The sequence below is a fragment of the Larus michahellis genome, chromosome 3 (genome assembly GCF_964199755.1).
Source record: "Larus michahellis chromosome 3, bLarMic1.1, whole genome shotgun sequence".
NCBI classification, from domain to species: Eukaryota; Metazoa; Chordata; class Aves; order Charadriiformes; family Laridae; genus Larus; species Larus michahellis.
Genome location: NC_133898.1, coordinates 33,443,504 through 33,467,771, shown reverse-complemented (window position 1 = coordinate 33,467,771; position 24,268 = coordinate 33,443,504). Strand labels below are relative to the sequence as shown.

The window sequence follows — 24,268 nt, the reverse complement described above, 5'->3', positions numbered from 1 at the left end:
AAAGCAAGAGAAAACATACTGAAGCAAGAGAGTGCAGAGAGGAAACTGGAAAGGCCAGGGCAAAAATTGGCTGTAGCTTTGAAGAGATTTCTATGGAAATACTTACTCTTCGAAAGTGGAGGCTATTGATAGCTGATGTCTGAAAGGTACACTTCTTTCCGTTAGTTCATTAACACAGTCAAATATGAGCTTAAATATTAGAAATTACTTTCTAACATTAAAGATGCATTAATGTTCAGCACTTACAAATAGTGGATCTGCCATCATGTATATAAGATTTTGCCTGGGCCTGGGAGATGGACAGATGATCACTTGAGATTCCTGCTGGTCTCACCCTTATTGTTTAATGATTCTTTGATCCTGCCGGTGATTCACGCATCTTCATGAAACTATGCAGAATTTTTATTTCCATCAGTCTGCACCTGGTTAATTCTTGTTTGCATAGACTTGTGGGTATAACATTCATAGCTTTTATTGTTGTAGGTGGTCTTGTGTAAACCATCAAAATTTTGATGTAAATTACTCAAATTATTTTTTTAAGATTGTTACTGCAAACAAAGAGTTAAATATTATAAACCTGAATTTTACTTGGATTGGAAATAACTAATTGAAACTTTGAACGGTTTTTATATACAACTTAGATAACATGTTCTGTACACTTACACTTTATACTGAACAGAGTCCAAGAAGGTGAGCTCCTGGGCATAGTAGGGAAACCAGGCTTGGGCCTGTGTTATTGCCTAACCACGGGCCTTACTACTAAAGACTGAGATGAAGACGACATTCAGTACCTCAGCCCAATTAATCTCCAGCTGGGCTTTGGCTTCCCTGACTGTGCTCTGCATGCTTGGAGTGCCTGTGTTTTCCTCCCTGCTTCAGCCTTCTGTATACTCCCTTTCTATGTTTGAGTTTTGCCACGAGCTCCTTGTTCATCCACGCAGGCCTCCTGGCATACTTGCCTGACTTCTAGCTTGTTGGGATGGACTGCTTCTGAGCTTGGAGGAAGTAGTCCTTGAATATCAACCAGCTTTCTTCAGTCACACTCCCTCCAAGGCCTTATCCTACAGGACTCTACCAAACAGATCCAGGAAGTGGCCAAAATCTGCTCTCATGAAGTCCAGGGTTGTGATCTTGCTTTTTGTCCAGCTCCCTCCTCTCAGGATCCTGAACTGCACCATCTCGTGGTCACTGCAGCCAAGTGTGCCTTTGACCTTCACATCCTCAATGAGTCATTCCTTCCTCATGACTATGAGGTCCAGCAGAGCGCTTCTCCTTGTTCTCTTCTCTATTGCTTTTGTCAGGCAATTGTCATCAATACTCTCCAGGAGCCCCCTGGATTGCTTATGCTGTCCTGTGTTAGTCCTCCAGCAGATACCAGGGTGGCTGAAGTCCCCAATGAGGCCCCAGGGCTGAAAATGCAAGGCTACTTCTAGCTGTCTGTAGAAGGCCTCATCCATGTGTTCTTCCAGATTTGGTGGCCTATAGCAGACACCCACTGCAGTGTTACCCGTATTGATCTACTCTTCAGTCCTTACCCATAAGCTCCCAGCTGGCTCATCATCCATCACCGGGCAGAGCTCCATGCATTCCAGCTGTTCTCTTGCATAGAGGGCAACTTCACCTTCTCATCTTCCCCACCTGTCCTTCCTAAAGAGCCTGTATCCCTTCATTGCAGCACTCCAAACATATCAGCTATCCTGTCTTGTCTCCAAGATCAGAGAGCTGCATCTGCACACAGATCTCTTAATTCCTCTAATTCTTGAACCTCTTCCTTTGGGTGCTTTAAAGTAAAGAGAAGTTAAGCATGATTTGCCCAGAAGACAAGGCAGCACCTTTAATTCATCTGGTTGTAGATTATTTGATGATTAAAAGAACCTCCCAAAAGCATGAGCTTTCACATTGGTTTGCCAAGGAAAGCAGATGTTAGACTTCAGCTTTTGTTTTTATCTTGTGAGAATCAGTTAACATGATTGATGCTGGGTTCCAAAGGCTGTGTGATGTGCATAGACCTAGAATCTAGTTGTTACTAGCAGAGTAGAATGGCAGCAGTGTGACTGGAGCTTTCAGTCACAGTTCTGCACTCATTAGTTTCCAGAAATCTCTTTCACATTTGTGCACTGGAAAAATCTATTTTTTAATGAGAGTGTACATACCCTTACACATTGTTCGTGTCGAGCATAATTCATTGGACAGCTGCAATTAATCATGGAGCAGATGTAATTACTATTAAGGTTTATTTCTTTTTCAAATGAAACTGCACATCAGTTGGGTCATTATCTTGTATATTATCAGTTTGATCTTCCTCGCATTCACTTTGGCAAGCCTATAGTTTCATATTTTTAGAACGTACGAGATGAGGTAAATGAAAGTTATTAAAAGAGGCATTGTGTTTTCATTTAACTTCTGTGCCTTGTTTTGGACACTTCTGAAATGTTGAAGGTGCTAACCTACTTCTTAAAGGTCTTGTGGGGATTTATAACAAAACGCCGACAGTGTCTAGCCTGAGAATGGGATACAGAACAGTACAAAAAATTTTGCTTCCCTTATCTGTCCCATTTACTATATAGTCCCATCTTTTTGGAGAGCGTTTTGCATTCCCTTTGGCATCTTTTGGGCACAGGTGAAAGGAGGATTCAGTGACTTCTCTCTCATCATTTACTGCTTGTATATGAAGAGAAGGAGCTACATGACCTTGTCTAAATGTGCGTGCTGCCTCCATTTGCTGCCTCCATCAGGAGGTGGATTGTGCTGTCCAAGATAAAGCTTTTCGTAGAAGTTCCCAACTGCACATATTGAGGAACAATTTCTGGCTGGCCACTGCTTTGCTCATGAAGACTATTTACATTTTTGGTGGTATGTTGTACAAGCAAACAATTGCATAGACTAAAATAAAAAACCTCTGCTGGCCTATCATGTCCTTGCAGGTGGATCCCTCCTGTTGTGACTGGGTTTGGTCACTGCTGTAACTCAAAGTCAGAGTTACTTCCAAGGTCTGCTGCGGTCCCTTGGAAGATTTCTCTCCATTCCCCCATGTTCTATCTGAGGTCTAGCTGGTAGCTTCTCTTCTCCTCACTGCGTTCTTCCCACTTTGTCACTCTTACTGATTTATCCTAAAATTTGTTCCCTGAGCATATGCCAGTGTTTTGCATCACAAGAGAACAGTGTCTCCTTCTGTCTTTGGGGTGCGCATGACCTGTTCTTAAAGAAATACAGAATATAACTGGCAAGAGACAGATGAAACAGAGACATTGTTGTGCTTTGATGCAGGGTTAAAACTTCATGGAGATAAAAATGGAAATTTACTTACTTAATGTTGCTTAGGCTGTCATCAACTGAAGAGTCAGTTACTCTTCACAAATTCTTACTCTTAATATTCAGATTTTCTCCAAACTTTGAATTTTCCCACAAAATTCTGTAGCTTTAATTAGCTAAATTGGTATTATAGCAGCAGGCTGGGTCAAAGACGTGGTTTTGATTTTGTGGGGGTTTTTTGTTTGTTTGGGATGGTTTTTTTATGTTTACTAATTCAAACAGTTCTGTTTGGCATATTAATGCAAAGTTTTGTGCAAGGATATGTTGGTTTGAGTTTTTTAACCTTTTTTGTTTTGCTTTTGAAACCAGCAGCACTGTTACATCTCTCACATCTAAAGAACAGGCTGAGTCACATCAACTTAGTCAGTTGCATGTGACAAAAAGTAGACTTAATAGGAGATAGAGGGCTTCATAACTCCTTATGTTAATTAACGTTAATTTTAAAGATTAAATTTCCCACTGACTTCAGTGGGACAAGAAATGAGCAGTTACTGTTTTTGAGGGAATAGCAGCATCCTATAGAATTAGACTCATCTTTCTGAAAATACTTTACAATGAAAGAATCTAGAATCCTTGTATTAAAAATAATAATATGATTAAAAAACCTGCATGGTTTCATGGCAGATTTCTCTGCCATCCGTACAGGGCTTTTATGAAAGTGATTTACTGTTTACGTTTTTTCTTTGTGGAGTTTATTGAATACAGCAAGATTTGTGTGATGGTAGAACTTCAGATTACCTGTATTTTAACTCTTTGAATGTGCTGATGTTTTAAATATTAATGGAGAGCTGGAAGAGGTGATTTAAAGATGAAAGAGTTGATTTAAAGGATGGTTGGAGATTTCATTAAAGCAGCAAGAAGGCCAGGACAAAAACATAACCTGAGAATAACCATACTGGGTCATGCAAAGACTTATCCGAGTCAGTGTGCTGCTTTCAGCAAGGACCGATAGCACAAGCCTAAGAAAGAGTAAGACAGACCAAACAGCTGGAGAAACACCTGCATGTGCTGTCTTAGCTTAGAGTACTCTTGAGCCAGAGATGTATCGATGTGAATTTCTTGAAGATAAAAATTAAGTACATAGTTGTACTAATGAAAAGAAGCTGCTGATGATGGAAGTATCAATATGTTAGGCAGTTTAATTATCTGGAAGGGTTGTTTTAAGACAGATGGTTGTTGATGAAAGTAGAGCTTGCCTAATGAATGTGGATGCCTTTCTCCTTCCTTTGAGAGGAGGAGCATTTTAGCTTAAGTTGCTACAAAGGAAGGTCAAGCTTCAGGTATTTGAGATTACGATCACTCTCGTGTTTTATGAGTTTAATACTTGGACACTTACTCAGAGGAATAAAGACAATTTAAATAAATATGAACATTTGAAAACAAAGCAGAGAAGAATGATGCACGAAGAAAAACTAGCAAACAATCACAGGACCCTCTTTATTACAGGACTGAGTACTAATAAAAACCCACAGACTCCAGTGGCTAGGGTGAGACTATGACAATGGGAGAAAAATTAGGCAAATATATTTTCAAGGTCATCCTTGGGTGTTGATCCTTGTGGCTGAATGAAAGAGAGAGGTATATTACTCATTAGCTTGACCTAAAAATCCTTCATGTGAATTACCAGCAGGGGTCCAGTGGCCATATTTTTTGTCGTGTTTTGTTTTGAAGAGAAAGGATCTCTAGGGTCTGAGGGAATGAACGGGGAAGTAGCATATTGTTTATTTGGCTTTATTCAGTAGCACAGGAACATTGACTATGGTGAATTACATTTTATTTGACTTGGCAGTGAAGTTTGAAGTGTAGCAGTTCAATGTTGGCTTATAAAAACTTAATATAGTAAACAAATGTTACATTATCTACAGATCAAAGAAATAAACCTGCTATAATTAAATGTTTTCCAGTGAAACTTCCTTCCAGCTGTTTCATTTCTAAGTTCAGTTTTTAGTGTTCAAGATAAGCCTTACTTTTAAGATTAGTACAAAGAGAAAAGAAATATTTATGTCAGGTTGGACACATACTCACTTATGTGTAGCTGGCAATAACAGAACAGTTGTCTCATTTCTTCATGTTGTAAATTATTATTAACTGTTACCTAGGGTTACACTGATATAAGGAAGCAGTAAGCATTTGAGAACAAGATTTATATTTATGAATGCAATGAAGTTCCAAGAATGGGAGGAGGCAGTCTCTGAAAGAAAATCATTGATGAGATTTTTGCCAGGCGTTTTCATCCAGCTACTTTTTTTGTAAAAACAAAAAAAAAAAAAAAAAAAAAAAAAAACCACCAACAAAAACCCCACACACAAACCAAACAAAAACCCAAACCTCATATGGTACTGCTAATTGGCTAGGCAGATCTGCTGGTTGGACATTGCTTTGAAGTTGCTTTAACTGTAATTAGTAATACTCACAAGTGTTGTGTCTCTGACTTCCTAAGACATGTCACTAGTTTTCAAAAGGGCATAGATTTAAGACAGCTCTTACAACTCTACTAGGTCTTTCCATTCAGATTCTGCGTCATTATTTAGTTCCTACAGCAACTAAGGATATGCAGAGATCCTATTGTTGTAAACCTTGTGCTCACATCTTTGAAGTTTTTAAAAAAAAGTGGTTTTAGTATGGAATAAGCAATACTCATCAATTAGTGAAAACAAGGCGGCTGCTGTTTTTAATTGAGAGGTAACTATAATAAGGATTACTCTGGGTTGTGCTGGGGATAGTACGACAGTTGTCCCCTCTGTAAAGTGGAATGGATGACTTGATGGATGTGCTGCCTCCCTCTCTCCCCCACCCTAAATTTTAATGCTTATTACTACAGGTATGTCATGCAGTTGCAAATGCAAATATTTTGGCCTCCCTGATCCAGTGCACCTGGTACCACTCCTGAATGAATAAAAGCTCCTGCAACCCGGGTTGCTAGCAGAGATTGCCGGGTGGCTGTGCGTACGGCCATTTGAGGTGCCCTGCCTGGTGTTCAGTTACAGCCATAAAGCATCACTAGTGTTCAGCTAGCTCCTCTAGTTGTGTCTTGGATAAATGTGCAGTGAATGAAAACACTATATGCAAATATGGTTACATAGAACAACTTTTATTCGGTGTTAGGATTAAACTAAGGAGAAAGAAGCCCTCCTATAGGTACAGTTTTCACAATAGATTATTTTCTTTTTAGATGATGGAGATGTTAGAAACAAATAATGTTGGCACAGTGTTCTACTTTTTACTACTTAAATCTTCCTGAAGAGAGTTGAGCTGTTCTAGGCACTGGCTGGTTAACTTGATTTAGACCTCCCAGAACAGCAACTGAACTCTTGTGAAGTCTAAATTTTTTAAGTGTTCAATTCTATGCATATTTCTTGCACCTGTTTTGTATTACGAATCTTTACGTATCCCTCATGATTAGTCAGGAAAGCAATCCTATCGCTCTGTCACAGGCAGAGGATGTTTTTACAGTTGGGAAGGGAAAAGTTGAAACTTGTAAAGTGTACTGAAGATATAATATTCTCCTAGGTGGTGCACTGGATTAATTGAGTACTCCACAGAGTTCATTTTTCATCTCCAAAAACATGTTTTCAGTCCCACCCGCATAGGATTCTTTTCTCTTCCTTTTGATCTAGGAGCCATGTCTTTAAAACCTTCATAGCCAAAAAAAAGATAATCCTGGATACACTTCCTGGATATACTTTTAAAATTACCCATCCATGATAAGTTCTGACTGCTTGAGGTTGTATAAAAAATATTTATGAACAGTGAGGGCTTTTTACTATGCTCTGTGCTTTCAGAAGTTCAGGCTATAGTGAGAAACGTGGGAAGGTGCCTTCTTTGGTCTTGGAAAACTTTGTCTGCCTATTCACAAAGCAGAAGAATACCCTCTGTGAAAGGAGGGGAAAGCTGGAAAAATTGGCATTTAAAAGAACGCTGGATGGGAGAAGCGAATGAAGAGGAACGAGTGGTTTTAAGTGGGTAACTACTCAGTAAAGACTTGCCTATACTGAAGGCCAGGATGTAAGAACCTCAAACAGTGGAACAAAAATTTGGAAGGAGAGAAGGAAAAACCTAGAAATCTAAGAAAACGAAACAAAGTAAACTTAAAACAAGAATAAGACATTTCCAAGCTGTGAAAATCAATTTCAAAGTGTTCATGAGTCAAATTAGAATCTTTTGAAATAATGTACTGTACTTTTTCCTTCTTCAATCAAGTTTAAAGCATGTTACTTGCTTTACTTTTTTTTTTTCTGGTTATGTCACAGGCGTTTCTTGCAGTCGTGTTTTTTACCACCGTTTTCTCTTGGTTTTATTAGTTTAATTATTTTAGAATATCTGCATTTCTGAAGTAGTTATTGTGATGGTGCTAAAATTTTCTAAAACATGGCTGTTTGACTTCAAGTGGTTGTTTTTTTTTTTTTACTCGGGCTGTAAACAACTCTGAATCTAACTGTTAGAATGGTCTGGAACTGTGTTCCTCTGATTGTGTTCCTCTGATGCTGTTTATTCACGGGCCAGAAGAGAACGGGCAATGGATATCCAGGCTGAGGAAGGATCGTGTGGAAATTTGACTGACATAAAGAAACTACCTGGGACAGAAAGTTTATGTGGGTGCAGGGCTAACAAGAAGAAGCTGTGTTATATTTGTAACTAGTGGTGAAGGGGTTTTTTTGGAGAGTTAGGGGTGGTGTCTTACTATCAGAGTCTGTCTATGTAGGAGATTTTTTTAAGTCGGGGGCTATGTGGGGAGCAATGTTGTATTGAAAGAAAATTTGTTTTCCCTTGTCTAGTACAACATACTCCCAGTTTGGGGCCTTGCTGCTAAAACCCTCAATGAATAATGTGGATTCTCAAAAATGCTATTTCTAGTGAAGCTGTAGGCAGCTCTTAGACTTGAAGTACCCTGCAAAGCCTTTGTCAGGTCCTGGAAACAGCCTAAGTGTGGTCTTAACTGCAGAAGAGGGCAAGGGGGTTGCCAAGAGGATGACAGGGTTGCTTTTGAATTTATCACTTGTCAAGGTCCCTCCTTTTCTCTGCTCCTTCCTTCATAAAAAGTGCCCGTTGTCTCTGGATCATCAGAGTCGCCTTGATGTTTGGGAGTGTGGAAGCTTCCCACGCAGCTTCAAGCAAGCAAAGAATGAGTGAAGTTTCTGAAGGCATGATAAGCAGCAGGTGCCTCTATTCTGTCCTCCCTCATTCCTTCTCAGGCTTGCACCTCTGTTCTCTCTCCCCGTTTCCCCTGGCACCCTCCCTATCAACTCCCTCCTGCCAGCTCTTGTTTCAGGTGCTTACTCCTCCATATCTCTGTTTTAGACTGCATCCTCTCTTAAAGAGTAGCTGCCATCCTTGTGCATTGTTGCTTATTGCAGTAGGGTTGTTACCATGCTGTTAGGAGGGCATGTCAAAGGTATCAGTGTATTGAGTTTTATTCAAAAGTGTACACTTCAGGTTCAGTACATCTTCACGTCTACAATGAATGTCTTAGTCTGGGTTTGGCAGGAGACATCTCCAGATTGTAGTAGTTCATTCTGGTCTGTTTTTATCGTGGAAAATAAGCAATGGTTATTAATTTTTTTTCTCAAATATACACAGGTATTTCCATAGATGTGGAAAGGTCTTTGTATCAGAAGTGGGTGTTGGGAAAGCTTTTAACCTTGGAAATCAGATTAGTCCTTTTTTGGTGCAAATGCACCAACAATAAGATTAAAACTTCTGTTTTGCTACAAGAAATCACTCAGGAATCCAGCACTTAAATATTTATGACCTAGATGAAAGATACTCAGCATTTATAGTTCATACTGAGTTTGATTTCAGTGTAATTGAGGTTTCTTAGCAGAAACTTTGGTCCCACAGACCAAATGCATGCATTTGTTCAGCTTTATAATATTAAGTTGCTATTCTTCAAGGAAAAAATAGTTTAAGGTAGGAAAAACCAACCTAAAACTTCTCTTGTTCCCCACAGAACACTTTTATAGCAAACAAAATGCCTATTATGTACTCATCTCACATTTGTAAATTACAAGAAATCTTTCATTTGTTCTTCTCTGTTTTTCTGACTGTCCTGTTTCATTGTCAAAACGGACACCACTGGCAATTAGAAAAGGACACTGTATTTTCAAAGGAGATATAAATGGAGCTATTCTCGAGTGCATGTTTGACTCGTTTCTTTTCATTCTAATTTTTTTACCTATTGAAGCAGTTTGTGCCGTAAGAAATAGCAGCTAGAGCCTTTGCTCTTTTGAATGGAGTCAAGACAAATAAGATTTTAAATTGTATTGTCAGTATCTTACATGAAGCACATTACATACTTCTTACCTTTTAGGTTATTATGTTAATACAAAACTAATTCATACCATCGTGGAAATATACATATGCCTTGGTGATGCTGCTGTTGTCCCATCTAGTGAACACTACCCACTTCCAAAAAAGGCTAAGGAAGATGTAGAGGTGGACATAGTAACACTCTGAAAGACTTCACATACACATCTTGTTGCCAAATAGTTGTTGTTGTTAATAGTGGTTATTTCCTGATGTAATATTTAATAAAAAACATATGTTGTACGTGAGTATCCTGTGTTGCAGCATAAATCTGCAGCCCATAGATAGTCCTGAGGCATTTCAAAAGGACAGGACTTGGTGTAATTGCCTTTGGGTACTATTCTCTCCTAGAAGACTTGTTGAGCAGGCAGGATTTAAAACCTCTGTGGTGATACTAATTAGTCTTGTGATAAAAGCGACCTTAAAAAGAATGAAGTGCATCAAATGCTTCCAGCAATAGAAAGGCTTTTTTTGGTTTGTTTGCTGTTTTGAGTCAATCATTTATACTCCTGAATTATCATATTGTAAGAAATTATTTCAAAATCAATCAAACTGAAGTAGATTCTGTAGATGTTAGGAACTGATGAGGTACTTCAGACTGTAGGTATTCCTCTTGGATTATTGTACTCTGCGAGACATTTAAAAAAATTACAGCATCAGGCATCTGTTGTCAGAAGTGAAAGAAAGAGGTTATAAAAGCCAAAATGAACATTTTATGTTTAACTAGTTTTAAATTATATGAAATATGGCTTCTTGGCACTCGGTCGGCACTGGGGAGGGGAAAAAAGCTATCTTTGTAACTTCATACTGCCTTTAGCAATAGAAGCATAATACTGTTTTCCCTAAAAAAAAAATATAAACTGTTGATAACAGTGGTAGATATACGGTATTAAAGAAGGAAATAGAACTACCAAACAATGTAACCCTTAGAGAGTTGTTTCATGTTCTGCATTTTTCATTTTTCTGAAAAGCCATATTGTGCTCTTAGAGAGGTGAAAAGTTATTTTTAAGTTAAAGACCTTTCAGACAGATACATTGAATATACAGCATCGTCATTTTAATGTAATCTGACATAAGAACTAGTAGTTTTAATGACATTTAAAGCTAACTTCAGTATTGTATAATGTGGTAATTTGTGAACAGTTGAACAAGAAGTTCATTTCATGTGAACTTTAATTTGTGAACTTCCATGATCACATGGTCCAAATAAATGATCTCATCCTGACTATTTCCTACCTCAAGTTGCAGATGTTGTTAAATTTATCATTTCCAGCTCTCAAATTATTACTGCAGTAACTTCTTGGTTTTATTACTCGGAGTGTGGTAGGCTTTGATATTAACAGTCAGATTTCCTCAGAAAGAGAGGCGTTTATAACCACCACAGCCTTCGACGCTTCTTCCATCAACTGTTTGACTAGTTCAGTTTTGCTAATGTTTTTCCATCAGCCTTTTCCTTTCGGAGGAATTTATGTTCCGTCTGAGTGTTATCTTTCAACTCAGCTTTATTTCACTGATATTTATAAAGATTATGTAGGACAACAGGAAGAAAGGCTTAGAAGTTGGCAGTCAGTCATATATATTTTTTTATTCAGTCAGTACATGAATGGGGCTTATACTGGCTTTATCTACATGGGTGATCCCTGGGGTTTTATAGAAACAACTTGGTTGAATAGAATTACAGTACCATGATTAGACATGAAAATCCTCAGAACAATTGCAGTGTTGCAATTATACAAGCATAAAACACTTCGGAGGTGTTGCTGGATGATGGACAATGCCATTCAATTTTGGTGTCACGTGTCATGAGCAGGAGGCATTTATTGTCACATACTCATAACTGAAGTTCTTGAGAAGCTTGATTTGGATCTTTGTCTTTAGTTGCCTGATTTTCCTAGGAAAAGAGGAAAAAGTGGGTTATTTTGGGTGGCAGATATGATATTTGTCCAATTTGTGCAGTGACTAAAATGGAGAACTAGGTGGTAAATTTGAGGAAATTTTTCTTTTCTTTCAAGGTTTGTAATACAAAACGTTCATATTCAGTATCATTACTGTGTTGTACACAATGATATCTGTAGGGGAACTCTTCACAGATTTTTATTTTTTTTTTTCAGTGAAAACCGTAACATCATCAATAAGTATTTTATCTTGACTTTTTTAACCTGTTTAACAAAAAACTTTTACTGTGTTGTTATCTGTAGCTTACTAGGAGAGCAGTCATCCTCCTTAACATTAAGTAAATAAACATACAGGTGAACTCCCCTATTGCAGCTGGTTGATAATTTTTAATGTATTGTAAGGCCTAGAAGAGTGATAAAGTGCATGGAAAAGGCTTAACGGTGTTTGACGAGGAAGGGAAAAAGGGAACTTGGTTTCAAATAAAGTTCCCTTGTTTTTCCAAGTGCAGTTAACTCATGGAATTTAAGTAAACTTCAACCTCAGTGTATTCAGTAATGTCTGGCAACATCATCTTGCTAATTCATTTTGTTGTTCTTTTTGCTGAATTGCAATATTTTTAGGGTTTGAGTTTATTTGAAGCAATCATACTTCATACTGTTACATATGCTTTACTGTAATTTTATTTCTATAGTAAAACTTACTGCTTAAAAAAAAAATAAATGTTGTGTTATGTGATGATTCTTCAACATAAACCATCAATTCCCAGCGAAATCTGTTAATGACGAAGATCACAGATACTTTGTGATCGGGATTTAGGACACGGTATGGCACAGAGACCTCTAGGGCTCTAGAAGATTGCAGCACTGTCATAATGGAGATGCACATCAGATCTATGTGATGAGGAGCCATTCTGTGAGGCACCTTCTTGCAGCTTTATTTATGGTTTATCAGAGCATATGAACAAAGTATCAGGACCATATGAGAGAAGTAGTGGTGGCTTCTGCTCATTTCCATTCTTCCAAATTCAGACTGTGAAGTGACTTAAAACTGCAGGCTCTTCCTGGATTCCAGTTTAGTTTATCTAAAGGCAGTAAATGGAAAGCGTTTAATCTGTTAACTAAAGAAACTATTGATTTTAGTGGGTGCTGTTGCAATTGCAGCCACTGGTAAAATACAAAAGTGACAGGACAGTGGCTGTGGAGTGGTGGGTGAAAATGAGCACAGGCAAGACCAAATTGGTACTGATTGTGAGCAGGAAAGACACTGAAGAACCCATTGAGAGACTTGGACCACCTTGTGCTTGGTGTCTATTTGCGAGAAAAAGGGTGTGAAGTTCCTTGTCTGGCTGATGCAGAATGTTTTTTAGCTGCCTTGAGCAAATCTGGCATGTAGTGAAGTGGGTGCATTGCCTAGTCGTTGTTCTCATTGCCAGTTTTGAGGCTTTAATGCCAGAGGATTTCTGTGGGCCTGTGTTCTGCAAACAGCTTGCACACAGCAGTCCACATCCAGCTGATCATTGCTAGCCCTCTGCTGGGTGTTGCAGCTGCCACAGATGAGCTGGTGGTCCTCCCTGAGTGGTTTCAGTGAAAAGGAGTGAAATTTGCTCAATTTAAATAATAGGCCTCTGCTAACCTAACTCATTGGACTGAAGGGAGCAGAGAGTTTGCTTTCATTGGAAGAAGCCTGGCTAGGAGGTTTGAAGTTGTCAGACTTCATCAGGATGCAGCGTTGGTGGCATGGTAACATCTACCATTGTTACTGCTGTGTTCAGAAGGCAACCTTTATGCAGTTCAGTATCCCAAGCGAGTGGAGGGTTAAGCTACAGCAGCTTTAAAAAACTGTTTTTAGAGACAGTGAGACAGCTGTACTCCTCTGGGATAATAAAATCAAAGGCAAGCATGTGCAAATGCTAGAGAAAAGTGGTCTTGAGTGAGGAAATGCATTGGAAGAACTTGCTTTTCAAAAAAACCTTTCTGCCATAAAAACTGCTGCTGTTGACGTTCCCTTTTGACAAAAACTCATCTTACCAATTGCATGTGAGTGGAAGAGGGAAAGGGGAAAAATAATAAATAACAGATCTTCCTGAAAGTTTAATGCCTCTGAAGAGCCCCAACAAATGTCATCATTTTTCGTTGGAACTTGTCTGTTACTAGTGAATTCGCAGAGACAACGTTTGCCTGCCGTGCTGCTGCTGAATGTAAAACAAAGTGCGTGAGCTTACTAGGGTTCAGGAAATGTTTGATAGTTTTGAGTTTGGCACTTTCTGTGATAGCGTAGGATGCTTGTTTGTCTGGGGGGGAAAAAAATCCACAAGGCGATGAAGCTTTGTGGCTAATTAAAATCAGAAGGAATATTTGAGCTGTTTTGGGGAGATGTAATCATCTGGCTAGCAAGGTTAAACTTTGGTAACAAAAGAGAAATATATCGCAGGTAGAATTCCAAGTGTTCAAAGCAGAGATGCAAAATTCATTCATGTTGTTCTCTGATTATGCAGTTAGCCTTTTCCTTACCCTTAAGTTTACCTTGGCTAGGGCACTTGTAGTTAAATGGCACTGTGAAAATTACTGGAAAACATTAACATTAACTTGTTATTGTAAGCTGACATCATGCTGAGCCTGATGGGAAGTAAAAATTTATAAATAGCTTGTCTATATGCGTAAGCAAAAATCTGCTGAGTTTCAGCAGTAGCATGATTCATGTATTTGCTGTAGTTTAAGTTTCATCAGAAGTTATCTATGTTTCTATGAACTTCATAGTTTCAAAAAGTATATGATACCAGTAGAAAACTTCAGGAAGATCAGTGGTCCAAAACTGATGAACTCTGAAGAAATACTGTCTATATTTTCTGTGAGTTTTTGGTCCTACAGTCTACATTTTACTGGCATATATGTATTCTTCCCACTGTTTTCTCTGGAGACCAAAGTGCTTTCAAAAAAGTATACTTAAAGCATAATTTAGTGTGCGTTTCTTTTTCTCCCCACATAAATTCTCATGCCCATGCTTACTACCTGTGAAATGGAACTTAAAGGATCTGAGTTAAGTCTGTCTCTGAGATGCATCCCCTGTAGATTTTAATTAAATCACTTAATTGTGCTGTTTCCTTGCCTGCAAGACTTTCTTCTATGATAATCCTTTTGGAATGGGGGGGGGGACACAGGGGGAGACTACAAAAATTGAGAAGCAATATGCTGTTACATAAGTAAAAGCTTTATTTCTTCATCATTGATGGAAAAGTAGTGAAAGGATGATGTGTATTTTGGGAAGCCAGTCCTCTCCTCTCTCAGATGATCTTCATTGCTGGAAAGTGGCTGTATCTGCATCCCCCTGTGCTGAATACTGCTGCCTTGTAGTACTGAGACTAAAAATACAGGAGGGCTGTTTGGCTGAGGGTTATCTTCTCCCTCTCATGGTACAGCTCGGTGGGATCTTCTCAGGTGAATTACTTTGTAGATGTTACTGTAATTAAAAAGGAAAGAGATTGCATTACATGCACCTTCCTTTGTGCTGTTGTCCTATATACTGCCTTTGTAAAGCTGAACTACTCATTATTAATGTTTATGCTTGGAATTCAGTTTGACTTACCTTCAAGTTAAGCCCACACATTAGCTATGTTGTCTAGACATAAAGCTACTTTTATTGAATGTTTCGGTTGCATGTTCCCTTTTGGTAGGTATAATTTTGACAGAAGAATTCTTGTGAGTTCTACCTGCATTTAGCTGTGTTAGGCTACGATGAGGGGTATGGGATTTAAGTTCAGGGTCTAGGCACCAACACGGATGGTGTTTGATGTATCTGTATAGCTGTAGCCCCTCGTGTCCCCATTGTTACCAGCAACTAATTGTGTGAGAATTTTATTTAAGGGAGGGACGTTTTTCCCTATTATTTGCATTCAAAGAGAGGTGCAGCAATCCCTGCCATGGAAGAACGAGCAGTCTTACACCAAGTTCAGCAGGCTTTATAATGTTGGCTTAGAGTTCAGAAAAAAGGGTGCAGCTGTCAAAATTGAGTTCCTCAGATGTAAATGGAGCCGTTAAAAGTGACAATGTGCTTGTAAATAGGTAGCAATGGAGGGGGAAGTTGATCTTCTTACACAGAGGCAATCTACAGTGACAGGTTAGGACTGACCTGATACACGAATGGGGAAAAGCTTTGTCAAGATGCAATATGACCCTGAAAAGCACCAGCTTTTATTTTTTTTTTTTCATGGGCATAGCATAGCTAGCTGCACTTGGACATTTAATATAGCAAATTATTTCTCAGACTTCAAGAATACTGAATGTTTTTCTTTTGTTTGAGAGACCCGTATATGTATTTTCTCTTCTATAAGTTTAAAATCATTAGGTGGGAGAAGAAAATGGTTTTCTGAAGCTGCAGGTTTGACTTTACTTTGTGTTATAATGTGAATTTAGGAACTAAAAGCATCAAATTGATGTAGTTGACTTCTAATTATTTTCTCAGCTTGTGTGTTAATGCAGACATTCCTGAGACAGAAGATCATCTCTGCTGAAACCAGCAAAGTTACAGGGTCAAGTAGCAGCGTAATTCTGAGCACTTTTTATAAACATATTCATACTGACTGTCTCTCTTACATGTCAGCTTCTTAGTGTTAGTGGAGTATTCTTTAATATTCTTCCTAATTGTAAACATCCTTCAGTAAACAAGGGTATGTACCTTGGTCTTCTATTTGCCTTTTGTCTCCTTCATGTGGATGCGTGCAGGATAACTGTGTTACGAGGATGTAGTCTGGGAAAGAATCATTTCAAATTGTTTTACCACCACCACCCCAAAAAAGAAAAAGGAAAAAAGCTGTTTAAAGGAAGGGGAAAGCCTTATATCCTTTGAGATAGCTGGACTAAGGCAATGATGGGTGAGTTTTTTATGATGGCAGGGTATAGACTTGAAAGAGGAGACTTCATTGTATCCTTCCTACCGTTTGTTCTGATCAGAACTACAGGCTGAGTACAATTTTGAACTGCTTGCAGCATATGGTCTGGTCTGTTCATTTCTCTAGACATTCAGGTTTTGGTAACATGCTGCTGGGAAGATAAGAGGTATGTTTGCAGAGAGTGGAAATGCCACCAGCTCCACAGCAGCCTCTTTCATTTCTGGTCAAGCTGGCTGGTTAGGAGAATGCGTGAGAGACCCTTACTCGTTAGTCAGCTCTGCCTTTTCCTAGCACCGTCTACTGATTGGGATTTTCTGTTTTCTCATCAGCCAGTCTGTCCATAGGTCTTTTGGTTGGGCTTCTCTGCCCAGCACATGTACTTTCAGTTACAAGATGAATAATAGCTTTAAAAGTATCTTAAATCCTAATGGTAGAAAAACCCTAATAATTATAAAGTCAGACTTGGTATTTGGTTTCTGTGCAAATAGGCAAACCTTGTACTGTTAAGAGAAAATCCATCTAGGACTTCCAAGTAAATAACACTAATGAATATTATGTTAGCTGGCAGCAAACTTCTCATTGTTTTGTTTTCTCCTAATAGAGAATTCGAACTGTGTACACAAATTTTAAGTTGGAATTCAGTTTCAGCCTGACTAAAACAGGAAGAAAAACCTGAAGGGTGTAAAATAAAAAGGGTATTGCAGTGGTATTGCAAGAACTTTGATCTCTGAATTTTCACTTTTGTTGGCTTGTTTTAGACAAAAGCAGGAGTTTATCTTCAATTTTAAGGACAAGTTTTTAATAATGAATGTTTTGTGGTATATGTATCTGCTGATAAAGACAATCTGAGAATAAAGCTACTTTGCTATTTTTCAGCATTTTGTACCTTTCGTTAGTTTTGGCACATTCATAATTTTCAGATTATTAAACAGCTGTGTTGTTCTTGCTCAGTTTTATGGAGTTAATGAGTATTGTATTTTTATTCTTAACTTTAGATGCTTTCATACCTTATTTTACAACTTCTTAATTCAATCAAAATATGCTTGCCTGCATTTTAATTAAACCAACTTGATTCTTTTATAAACCTGGCTGTATGAATTTTGATGGATATATTTGGAAGAAGGATTTAAAAGCCCTACTTTCTCATGAATAATAAACCAAAATTGTGTAATTAGATGATGAAATGTGCTGACAAAACAAAGCCGAAATTATGGAAAAATTGAATTGTGAACCAGCTGGTGCTTTAAAGGAAGAAAAAAAATTTATACAGTTTTCAGAACAATATTTGCAAAGGGAAATATTTCAACTTCAGACTGAGTTTATTAATTTATACAAAAACAGATTTGAGGAAGCAATATTCATATATAGTAATCATATAATTTATATTTAGCAGAAATAAAAATCTGCACTGTTAGTTGTGAAATTACCATCATCAAATTAAAGACTTCAAAGAAAGGAGGTGGTAGGAACAAAGGCTGATGTCTATAAAAATTGATATATATAAATGATCCAGGACTATGAGAACAATGTAATAAATGATGGCTTTTCTAACACATTTGTTTGGGGATGTCAAGAGAACTGTAAATATTTGAAATTCCTCTTCAGTATATTGTCATTTAAATGTGGAAATAAATTCAGAATATTTACTCTGCCCCCCCAACACTTTTTTCTCTCTATTTTTCTCATCATTAAGTGCCTCAGATGAAGGAAAGCCTTAATGTTTCTAATAGACTTGATCTATCCACACAGTTGCTAAACCTCAGTGTGGCAGAGGGTGACGGATATGAAGTGAGAACGCAGGGACAGGGGTGCCACCAGCACTGCCTGGTGCAACATGCTTGTGCGCTGTGGTTCTGTACGAATTTTAAACTATTAACCCTGCAACTTGAGAAGCTGCTTTTGTTTGCCAGAGTGTGGCATGAGCTGCAGCGACTGTGTGCATACCATACTTGCCGGGGATAAAGTATTACATTTATTTTCCAGAAATACAGATTTTTACAGACCAGGATGATATCAGAAGGTAACCAGATAGTTACAAATTCTCCCGTCTATTTTTTTTTTTTAATAGCTATCTTCTTGGAAAATTGGGGGGAGGTAATTGAGGTTTTTAGTCCCATTTTAATTATCACACTGGCACTTTTCATCTTTAAGAAAAAAGGGATTTTTAGGGCTTGTTTTCCCCTAGAGATAATTATTGTAACGTTGAACTTTTTATCATCCTAATAAAAATGCCTTCACCTGTCACAGCATCTTGCCAGTTTTTATCTATGTGGTCATAGAAAAAAAATGAAAAATTGAGCCTTGCTTTCAGAATACAGAGATAACTTGGCAGTTGTATATCTCATACTAGAAGAATAAAATTTTATCTGCCTTTAAATAAGAAAAGAAAAGAAAAATAATGTTTGAGGTTTTCTCACTAGCCTGTTAATACTCAGGCAAAAGCTTTTGATGGAACAATTCCGAAAAGCCACACTTAGCCTAATGCAGTAATCTCCTTACTGCTGCCATTTTGCAAACACCCTTTTTTGGCTTTCCTTGTTGCTTCAACCTCCATAGCTTGGGGAGTGGCATGTTTTTCCAAGCTTAGTATTTACACAGTGTTCTCTTTCAGCTGGTGAAACCTCTGTGTTCTTTCTATTTCTTTTAGGGAGTTAAATGATCTATGCTGAGAATGTACAGTTAGGGTGACGTGAGTTTGCTTTTTTGTTGTGTGTGTGTTTTGTGGGGTTTTTTTTGGTTTTTTTTTGTTTTTTTTTTTTTTATTAAGCAGCACTGAAATGAACACTGGGAGCATTGTCTCGGTCTTGCACTTAGGAATGTGAATATTTGTAGTGTATACTCAATTTCATCCAAACATAGCTGAGGGCATGCATGCAGGAGTTTTTATTGCTTCAGGTCAGCTTAAGGGGAGAAAAGTTTAACTTTGCTACTTCACTGAGAAGTGTGCAATTACATGACATTCAATGCTGTTTTGGAAAATATGATTGTTTTAAAAAAGGCACTCTTTGCAGCAACATGTTGAAGTCTGTGTTCTCTTCCAAATACGAGCGTGTGCACATGCACACCGAGGATCCACCTGATCATTATTTCATGTCTGAAGTTGAAAGTTTATTGTACATTTCAGAAACTTTAGTTCCTCCTATAAAATTAACGCTACAAAATGTTAATTTTAATTTGTTAGGCAGAAAGTGTGTCACAATAGATCAACTTTGTGGCTATTAAAAGGTTATGTTATATTTGCAGTGTCTCTGTACATATGCAGCAGAACTCTTGGCATCAAAAAAATTTAAGGGCACTCACTAGATTTTGTGGTTTATACAAGTTTTCATCCACCGTTGCGTTGCTTCATTATTCTAATTGTGTATTTCACAGCTTGAATACAGCACTTTGAGCTGATATGAGAGCTTCTAAAGATAATGATCAGCTTCATATCATATCAAAGTTGATGTGGGGGAGAAAAATGTATCTTCTTGCTTCTCATGATTTGTATTTTTGGCTTAGCTGATGTCTAATCACTTAAGTATTTATTTTTTTAAAAAAAGCAGCGTGCATTTTTTTTTTTACTTGATCATCCCAAATGAACACTTGGAAAATGGCAGATACTATGTCTTCATGTCTGCTTGGGTACAAAGAAAACACTCGATTTTCTCATGTCATGACAGGGAGACACAGAAGGCTCTCAGTGTTGCATCTGAAAGCATGCTGTTTGGTGGGGGATGGATGTGAACAGGACAGAAGGATGTGTGTGCTGATGGAACAGCAGGGAACCGAGTTGGCTGTTTCCTTTTTCTTCTGCCTCTTCCCTTCCCTGCTCTCCTTTTTTCTCCCCCCCTTTCTTGAGGCTTCTGCAGCTGAAGAACAAGGATGAAGCATTGACAACACCAAGGAAGGGAGGGAAGGTACGGGAAGTTGGGAATGGCTGGAGAGCAGAACACAGCTTCCCTTCATTGGCATGCTGGGTCCTTGGGTTTTGCTAACTAGGATATAGTGTCACACCTGAGCCGGCTTGGTGCTTTTGAGTTTTTTGTTGTTGTTTTCTTTTCCTGTGATATTCTGCACAAGGAGGTCCTCCCATGTTGGTGCTTTTACCTGTAGCAGCTTAGGACATACCGGCTCAGAGTTAGTAGAACCTCGTTGACCAAAGGATCTCAGAATGGTCAATCACTGGATGCTGTTCCCCATTATATATCCAACTACCTGGACTTCCCACAGCTTGCACTGTTTTAACAACTCTTGCCCAGGTTGACAAGCAGTCTGTACAGTCCTGCTGGTGTACTAGCCTGTTCCATGAACAGCCTGCTTGGGGGAAGAAGAGGTTTGTGAGCATCCAGCAACTTGCTGTCTTTAATGCAGGGTTACACAGAACTACAGAAAATACCTTGAGTGTTGTGTCTTCAGTCACGTTAAAAGGACTCCCAAAATCTCAAAGATGTTTTCAGGCTGCTTTCTTGGTGTTTAATTAATGTCAAATTTAAAGATAATTGCTGGCATCCTGTAAGTCTTCATAAACCTTCCTCTACAGACAGTGCGAATCTCTTGTAAAACTACCTTTAAAAAAGAAAAACAATGATTAATATATTGCCTGAGTGTAATAAAAAAACCAATCCCACATACAGAAGGAACACCATGACCTCATTGCATTTATATGTAAGTGATGAATTTAGCAGAGGATTTTAAATCGAGTATTATTTTGGACTTGAGGAGAGCCATGTGCTGCAAAGCCTGTCTCTTTTATTATCTATATCAAGCAATCTCATAAAACTTGCTACCTCCCCATGCAAACGTTGCCTGCCTTGGAGTCTTAGATCATGGAAGCTGCAGCAATATTGCTATAAGCCAAACAATGACCTGTCACACATAATGGAAGTGAAGAACTACTGCGGTTAACTTTTACAGATTGCTTGTCTGGTTGCCTCCAGTTTTAGCTTACGTAAAATAAGGCTTTGAATAAAACATGCAGACATGAATTACAATTTCAAATTTAGTTTAGGCATTCTAAAACCTTACGCTGAAAAAAATAATTCCTATGTGGGGAAAACTTTCTAGGTCTCAAATTTTGTGAGGGGACCTGAATAAACGATAGAGGGCTTGTACTGAATAAGAAAATCAGCGTGTTGCATATGTCAAAAGTTGAACCAGGGTAAACTACAGTAGTTGAACATTGTCTTTGATGAATGCCAACATTTTTCAAGAGTGAATCAAACTCTTACATGAGTTGCACCTTCTAATTCTGCTTAAATATGGTTCGCGGCCTCTGATTTTTATCTTCTGAATGGTATTGAAAGGATATGGTTCACATAGAGACTGAATTGCAGAGGAGTTTTGATTGCCTTTTCAGTACTGAATTTCCTACCTGCGCTAATTTAAATCCACAAATTTGACCTACTTAATATGCACAGTTCTGCCTCTCTTAAGACCTTTTACTTGAACTATCAAACTACTTAGGTTTCCTTTGTATTTAAAAGGGATGTATTTTGGGAGTTGTTTTCAAAGCTGAAGAGATTAACTTAATTTAAGCTTCTAGGAAAAAATATGATAGCCCTTTCATAATTGTAAAACAGATTTTATATTATTGCTTAGAGGTAAATCCCTTCTTGTTCCTGGAAATGAACAGAAGCACAGAAGACTAAAATCAGAAAGGTTAAGGCACCAAATGACTTTCAATTAGCAGAGGATATAAAAGGCAATAAGAAAAGCTTCTGCATATACATTATTTTTTCATCCCTTTTCTTCTATAGTGTCCATCACTTAACAGAGGTTAAGGGCAAGCCACAAAAAAAATAGAGAAACAAGTAGTAGTGGTAACTTCATGCATTGGCTTTCATGAAAAAGGTTAATTTTGAGTCATTACTTCCATAAACCATTTTCATAAGCGGACAGTTGCACAGGCAAGAGCAGGCTAAAGAAGAGGATTCAAGGTGGAGATTTCTGATGACATTCTGAAATGTTTGCAAGCTTGCACTTTCGCAAAACACTTTGTAGAAAAAGATCAAAATTCAAAATGATCATGGAAAAAACATCTTAGAAAGATGGGTCTGCCGTCAATAAAATGTTGTACAATACGGAGGACTTCAGAAGACTTTTTGAAAAAAGAAAGACAAGATGACAGCTATCTTTCCAGGATGTCTCTTGTCTGCAGAGCACCTGCTAACAGAGGGAGAGGAGTTTGTTTCATTCTTCCTGTCAAAAGGGCCCCGGTGGGATCTCTGTGTTTAATAAGTACCTCACTAGGAAAAAATCCGGACTGACTGAATGGTGTCCAGAGAACAGTTGTTTACCATGAGGGCAAGGGTGGGAGTGGAGAGGAACACCTTACCTCAAGAGCTTGGATTTTGAGGGTGAAACACTAGAAGAGGTTGCATACAAATATTTTGGAATTCGCTTTCTTGTCTGTTTTCAGGATTAGGACAGTCAGGCATTTGTTTCATCGGAGAATGTTTAAACCCTGCCTCAGTGTTTGTATGGATTAGATAGTCTCTTGACATCTCTTCTGTTCTGTTTCCGTGCTTATTTGAAACTACTGCAGCTGTTTTTCCACTTGAATAATTTCACAAAAAATAACCCAGATGAAGTTGTGTCAAGTTAATGCTATGCGGCAGTGCTTATGTTTCCAAAACAAGCAAACAAACAAAAAAATATAACCCCTGGAGCAAGTGACAGCTGGAATGCGGGAAACCAAGATCTGAAATGTAAAAATCTGGATATAAAGGTTTTTCTTTTCCCAAAGTGAAGCGAAGGCCCCAGCTCGATCCATTAGTCATAAAATTGTCACTTTGCAAGTACGAAGTGGTAATACTCTCACACGTTAAGAGTGTTCCCATATAAAATGCTCATGTATGTATTTTCAGAAATGGTTTGATAACACTTCTAAAGCTTCTTAAATTCTGCACATCTCCAGTTTCAATAAATAATGGGAGACGTACTATTTCAATTTGTGTAGAAATCCTGCTGTATCTATCAATGTAACTTACCTGTGTAGGCAAATAGAATGTGAAATTGGAGGCTGTAAGACAAGTTAAAGGAAGAGGGAGAGTCAGCACCCGTTCCTCCTATTTCAGCTCCTAACATTCCTTAACCCAAGCAAGGTTTCTCCCATTAGGCTTCAGTACTGCACCGCCTATCTCCATGTTTTTCCATTTAGAAATTAACTCCCCTAAGTGTTGTCTGTTCACTTGCATATGAGTGGAAACGGTCAAAATGAAGTGGGATGATATGGGCATCGTCACTTGTGTCAGAAGCGTGCGTTATGTCTCCCCACATGGGGAGAGGATGGGTACTACAGGGGCTGGGCTTGGAGACTCCCTCTCCACTATGCAGTTGGTATCGTATATTATCCAATGTTTCCTTTTCATGCTTATGAGCTAGATGACTATACATATTTTTGTAACTCTGTTTTTTCTTAACGCTCTTCTATATATTCAATATTACTTGAAAAACCTTATTTTAAATAGCAAAGGAAGATCTCTAAGACAAATTATTTGTGGTGTTAACTGTCTGACCAGAAAGCTACAGGTCATGCTTTCTGTTTTGGTATCTTGGATTCTTTCCTTCATGATAACTAGGACCTGTCTACTAGGCTTTTAAGTGAAGCTCTGGAGCAGATAGCGCAGTCTGTGCACAGCCCCAGTGCAGGAGCTCAGTCTTCTCTCTCGGTGGAAGGGAAAGGTGCGAGCATGATGACTCTACTGCCTTTAAAAAGCTTTTTGCTCAGTGTGTGGATTTTAAAGACCCTTCTCTGTCATCTTGGTTGTCCTTGTACGATACAACCAGCCCTGCTACATCCAGTGAGCCAAGCTGCCAGCGTGCTCCGTGGACACTTGTGCTGGCACTGGTGAGCAGATGGCATCGCAAAAAGGTTGAAAGATAAGGGAT

At 38.4% G+C, this 24,268-nt stretch overlaps 1 protein-coding gene across 7 annotated transcripts in view; it reads left to right on the top strand.

Annotated features, from left to right (window-relative positions):
* Positions 1-24,268, top strand: part of THADA (THADA armadillo repeat containing) — a 168,429-nt gene that overhangs the window by 82,139 nt on the left and 62,022 nt on the right. The window lies entirely within an intron of this gene.